Here is a 6,258-nt window from a genome sequence, read left to right on the forward strand (position 1 = left end):
GATCTAGAGAGTGAAAGAACCGCGAGAAGACTCATCAGAGAGAGAAAAGAATGAGAGGCGAGAGTCATTGAGATGGATGAAAACAAAACTTTGACGGAAATTTCACTTCCACAAGTTGATGGGTGTAGTTCAAGCATTACGAGACTGCCTGTTGAGGTGAATAACTGTGAGATAAAGCCAACTATAATCCAAATGATTTAACAATCAGTACAGTTTGGGGGTGATCCAAAAGAAGATCCTAATATGCATATAACCAACTTCTTATAAATCTGCGATACATTCAAGCCCAACGGGATGACAGATAATGCTATTAGATTGCACTGTTTCCATTCTCATTAAGAGATAAGGCAAAAGGATGGCTAATGTCGTTGCCTTTTGGGACCATCCCAACATGGAATGATCTAGCACAGAAGTTCCTGTACAAGTACTATCCACCAGCTCTTTCAACAAAAATGAGAAATGACATTACCTCATTCATACAAGGCGACCATGAATCATTATATGAAGCATGGGAAAGATTCAAGGAAATGTTGAGGAAGTGTCCACACCACTATTTGCTTGTTTGGATGCAAATCCCGACATTCTATTCGGGTTTGCTACCAAATGTTCGAACAATGGTAGACGCAGCAACTGGATGAGCTTTATAGAATAAGACACCAGTGGAAGCCAATAGTTACTTGAAGTTTTAACAAGTAACAACTACCAAAGACCAGATGACAGAATAGTGCCAAAGAAGTCCATGGGTATTCATGAAGTTGATGCCTACATAGCCATTTTAGCCTAACTTGCCGCGCTTCGGAAGCAGAGAAGAGGTATGCATGTTAATTCCATTCAAACACCTCAAGTAACATGCAGTGATTTTTGTGCAGGTAACCATGCGAGCATTGACTGCCAAGTGGGGAACACCTTTGCTTCATCCTCCTCATCATTAGAACAAGTCAACTATTTGGCTGGGAATCAGAGACATCAGAATAATCAATTGAATCAAAGGACCATGCCAAACCATCAATCAAGGGTGAACCATCAACCATGTGAGCAAAGAATGTCGAGATTGGAGGATATGTTGGGAAAATTCATGCAAGAGACCATAGATTTTATAAATAAGACAAGGAAAATTTTCAAAAATCGAGGAGCGTCTATTCGAAACTTGGAGGTGCAAATGGGTCAAATTGCTAAAAAGTTGAATGAGAGACCTTGAGGTTCTTTACCAAGTAACACCGTGACCAATCCAAGAAAGTTAGTGAATGCAATTATGCTAAGGAGTGGAATAGTGTTAGAAGAAGTTGAACTAAAAGGGAAGGATGAGAACCACAGGAGAAGAAGGAAGAATCTGAGGAAGAAGTTGATGAAGAGATCATTGTTTAGGAGAGGCCAACAAGTCCCAGAAAAGAAGAACCAAAGAAGGACAAGATGTCGAGGCAAAAGAAGGAAAAATTGTCATTTCCTGAAATACCACTAGAGTTGGCACATCACACTCCTCCAGCTCCTTTCCCTCAGAGGCTTAGAAAGCAAAATCAAGATAAGCAGTTTATGAAATTCCTTGATGTATTTTAAAAAACTACAAATTAACATACCTTTTGCAAATGCCTTGTAGCAAATTCGAGTTATGCTAAGTTCCTGAAAGAGATCTTTGCAAACAAAAGGAAACTGTAAGAGGATGAAACAGTGATGCTTACAGAGGAATGCAACACCATTTTGCAAAGGAAGTTACCACCAAAGCTCAAGGATCCAAGGAGTTTCACTATCCCTTGTGCTATAAGAGATGTTACATTTGATAGAGTTTTGTGTGACTTGGGTGCTAGCATTAACCTAATGCCTCTTTCTATTTTCAGGAAATTGGGAATCGGGGAAGTCAAACCGACTATCGTTTCTCTTTAGCTTGTCGATTGATCAATTAAGTATCCATTGGGCATTGTTGAAAATGTGTTGGTTAAGGTGTATAAATTCACATTTCCTACGGATTTTGTTGTGTTGGATATGGAAGAAGACAAAGAGATACTCTCATCTTAGGATGACCATTTCTTGCTGCCAGAAGAGCCTTAATTGATGTACAAGAGGGGAAGTTGATCATGAGGGTGCAAGATGAAGAAGTGACATTTAATGTCCTTGAGACTCTAAAATTTCCATCGAAGCAAGATTCATCTTTCAAAATTGACTCGGTAGATCAGTCGGCAATTAAAATTTCCAAAATTGATGATCCTAAATTGCCATTTAAGGAATGCATGGTCAAGTCAAAGTAGATTGAAGATGAAGATCATAAACCAAAATTTTGTACAATCTACCTAGACGAGCCACAATCGAGCAGGTTTCTTCACAAGGGACAAAGTTGTAAAGATTTAGGTATAAGATCATGCAAGTTGAAAGTGAGGCCAAAAAGGAATGCTAACCGAGAGACCACTAACACCTTCTCATTTCAAGAATGTTGATGGAACATTAAAATCTCGAAAAGGTGTCGATGAGAATGCCCAGGCCCTAAAAGGAATGACCAAGGGATGCAAATGGGTGGTTAAGCTCTCAACAAAGACCTCATGTGCCAAGAATCATCAACAAGTGAAGCCTCATTCCAAGGAAAATGTTCAGGGCGTGATGTGTGTGGATAGTCCAGATTAATGGAGGACTTGAGAAAGTCGAGCTTTCAATTATAAACAAGCGCTTCTTGGGAGGCAACCCAAGTGTTTTTCATTTAGATTTTTTTTTGTGATGTTTTTATATAGAATGTGTTTTTGTTCAGTTAGAAGAAAGTTATTTGAATTTGTTTTCGTTGTTTCAGGTGAAAATCTACAAGTATGGAGGAGAAGAATTTTTCCATATTTCACCCTGACAAAATTAATTTTTGCCATGGCATGAAAGTTTCTGGATTTTAAGGAAAAAGTTCTGCATTTTTTGCCCTGGCAAAATTAACTTTCACCGCAGTATAAAACTCACTAGAAATTCCATGCAAAATTCTTCAAGTTTTGCCCCAGTGAATTTCCACTTTGCCACAGCATCGCGAACTGATGCTCTAAAAAATTTTAAAATCCCAATTTTCGCTGCGGCAAAAACTATCTTTGCTGTGGCAAAAATGGAGATTTATATAAACCCACTTCAGTTCTTACTCTTCTTCACTACATCAAACCTAGCCTCCATAACACATCTCTTTCTTCTCAATTCTTTTACCCTTCCCAATCATTTCCACTACAAATCACACATTTCTCAATCCCCTAAACACCATTTACCACACTTTTAGCAAGATTTATAAGGAGATTTGCAAAAATTTTGGCGAAAACTCAAAGTTACTAAAAAATTTTGGGGCAAAGTAGTGTGATTGGAAACTTAATCTCGGTGCATTTGGTAAGAATTCTTATCTTAAGCTTTTGATTGATTGATTTTGAATGTTAATCTATGGATTTGCAAAGTTGATTGAAATTTGAATTTTGGGGGTTTTGGAGTTGCGAATTCTTGATGTTGTAGTGTGTTTTTGTGTTGATTTGTTTGTTGTGGAAAGTTTTTAATTGTTGGTTTGTGTTGGGTTGGTTGAGAGAAGATTACGTTTGTGAAATCTTAGGTTGATTGTCGTGAGAAGTGGTGAAACACGGGGTTGTAAGTGGTGAAAATTTTGCAGTGTTATGTAGATTGCGTTGAGTTGAGTATTTTTTTACAGTTGTGGGTTGAATTTGTTTGTGGAAATTGTTGAAGTATTGTTTAAATTTAGGCGTTTGTGAATTAGTGTTCAATTAGGAATGAAAAGACAATGCCTTTTAAGAGAATGGCAAAAGGGAAGCAAGTGGACAATCGGTTTGTGAATGATAGGGCTAGGGAGCAGTATGAGGCTGAGGCCAAGAAGAAGGACGGAAAAATCATTCCAGAGAAGGGATTAAATGCTCTTTATGCTTCCGATTGAGCTCAAGACTTAGATTCGCTCACTTTGGTGAAAGAACCACCGCAGTTAGCCTTAGAACCACTTGTTAGGGAATTTTTTGCAAACCTCCCAGAGAGTCAAGATGGTTGTGTGTATGTTAGGGGTTTGCAAGTGCCGTTTAATGCTCAGATCATCAATGATTTTTATGGGATGAGCCAACCAAGGAAATTGAATGGGAACGATCTGACGGTTGTAGCATGAAGCTAGGAATACTTCATCTATGCACGATTGATTCCTGAGACACATTTTAGTTCACTAAACTCTAAGAGGGCAATTCTACTCTACTGCATCGCTACAAAGAAGAAGATGAATGTAGGGGAGGTCATTTTCGACTATATCAAGCATGTAGCAAAGCCCGGTCAACCGAACTATGCCTTCTTGAACCTAATCACAAACATCTGTAAAAGGGAAGAGGTGCCATCCTTTAGTGATGAGATGACCATTCATCCAGCACCATGCTTGACACGACATTCCACAATAAGATAGAAGGAAGACAGAGTGGTAGAGCATCAAGTGCAGGTGCAATTGTCAGAAGACCGAGAGCAGCTGCAACCACATCCAAACCTATTGTGAATGATCAACTACAACAACTCCAAGCTGAGATGAAAATAGTGAAGCTGCAAAAAACATGGATGGGTTATCAAAAAAAGAAGATGTTCAAGATGCAGCGGCACGTCTACAACCTCCAGGGCTATGATGTGGCACAATTCCAATGGCAGGACTGGAATGAGTATAATGAACAACACCTTGAAGATGCCATGGAAGAAGATGAGGAGGAAGAAGAAGAAGCCAAAGAGGATTGATCCTGAAGCACATTTTTGTTTATGTTTTTATTTATTTATTGTTGTAATGAGAACTTTGAGTTTATTTTTCTGATTTAGATTTCATTACGCTTTTCTTTTTTAGGGTTTCGGTTAGTTTGCACACTGCAAGGTTGAGATACTTTTTTGTAATCTACGGTGAGTTATCTAACGCATTTAGGGTCCTTAAGTTTTCTTTGTTTGATAGATTTGGATAATCAAGAAACCAAGGATCAGATGCTAGGGTTTTGCATGCATCACATACTTCATAGATCCATCAGGGGAGTATTTCGTCACCTCTAGTCCTTATTTTCCTATGCCATGATATGCATGAGGTGACATTGGGGATAATGTCATTCTAAGTTTGGGGGTAGGAAAATTTAGGAAAAATTTGAAATTTTTGTGTTTATCTTGTTTGTGTGTTTTGTTTGTTTGTTTTAGTTTGAGCTTATCAATTCATTTAGTTTTAAGTGTTTTGATGTTATTTGTTTTTGTGTGTTTTGTGTGTGTTGGTGTTGTTGTTGTTGCCTAAATGAATGGCATAAGTCTATGATGAAATTTCGATTGTTGGGATACTATTATTAGAATATGCAAAGCATTTCTGCAAGTTAGGTTGGTTGACTAGATTGATCTAGAGGTTTGTTGAGTGGTTCAACCACTATTTTCATTCTTTTGGCATGCTTAGATTCGTTTTATGTGGTTAGGTGAAGTCTTGATAATGTTGGTAGACTCCACAACCTAGTTGAGAGGTGCTTGAGGCGAAATTCTAGGATTAAACATTGTTGAAGAAATGATTTATGCAATTTTTCAAAACGTTTGAGCCTTTCTAGCCAACTCATGAATGAATTATCCATAGTCACCTATTTGAGCCTATTGATATTATTGCCTTATTCTTATTGTGTAACCAAAAATGTCTGAACCCTTCACCCTAAACACTTTATCATACCTTTTAGGAGAACTTTGGACCTCATGTATAACATAAAAGAATTTGAGAGGTGTATGAAGAAGTGATGGATTAAAAGCATAAGTTTGGGGGTTGTAAGAAAGGGCAATAGAAAGGGGCAAGTAACCCCAATTGAGTTAAAAAAAAAAAAAAAAAAAAAAAAAAAAAACCTTGTCTTGGGAGCACAAAAATTTCTGATTTCCTTATGCATTTCCAACACAAAAATAAGAAATGCATAAGTTTGAGGGTTGTGAAAAAGATTGTAGAAGTTGGTTGGAAAATGAGAAAGAATGGGACCAATGTAGCTCTTTGTGTTTGCATGAGGAAAACTGAGTTCTCTTGCTTTGTTTTTCCTATCTTTTCTTTGGAGCCACTCACCCAAGCCTAACGTTACAAGCCAACAAAAAACCTTTTGATCCTTAGTGATGTCTAGTCCACATTAGTGGAGAGTAGTTCGATACTTAGGCTTATGGAGTCTACCACCATTTGATAAACTTCACATTCCCGCATAAAATAATCTGGGAAGTCAAAAGGTGGATTGAAGTGGGGATTATCTACTTAGGGGATCGATGGAGAAAGATAGTCAACTCAATTTATGACTTCTTGGAGTGCTAAGC

At 37.9% G+C, this 6,258-nt stretch overlaps 1 non-coding gene across 1 annotated transcript; it reads right to left on the reverse strand.

The window, feature by feature from the left end:
• Positions 1–449: 449 nt before the first annotated feature.
• LOC116124773 lies at positions 450–556 on the reverse strand. Its single transcript, XR_004127254.1, has one exon. It is a non-coding gene; the product is annotated as a small nucleolar RNA R71 (small nucleolar RNA).
• Between the last annotated feature and the right edge of the window lie 5,702 nt (positions 557–6,258).

The sequence above is a fragment of the Pistacia vera genome, unplaced genomic scaffold (assembly GCF_008641045.1).
Source record: "Pistacia vera cultivar Batoury unplaced genomic scaffold, PisVer_v2 Contig155, whole genome shotgun sequence".
Lineage (NCBI taxonomy): Eukaryota > Viridiplantae > Streptophyta > Magnoliopsida > Sapindales > Anacardiaceae > Pistacia > Pistacia vera.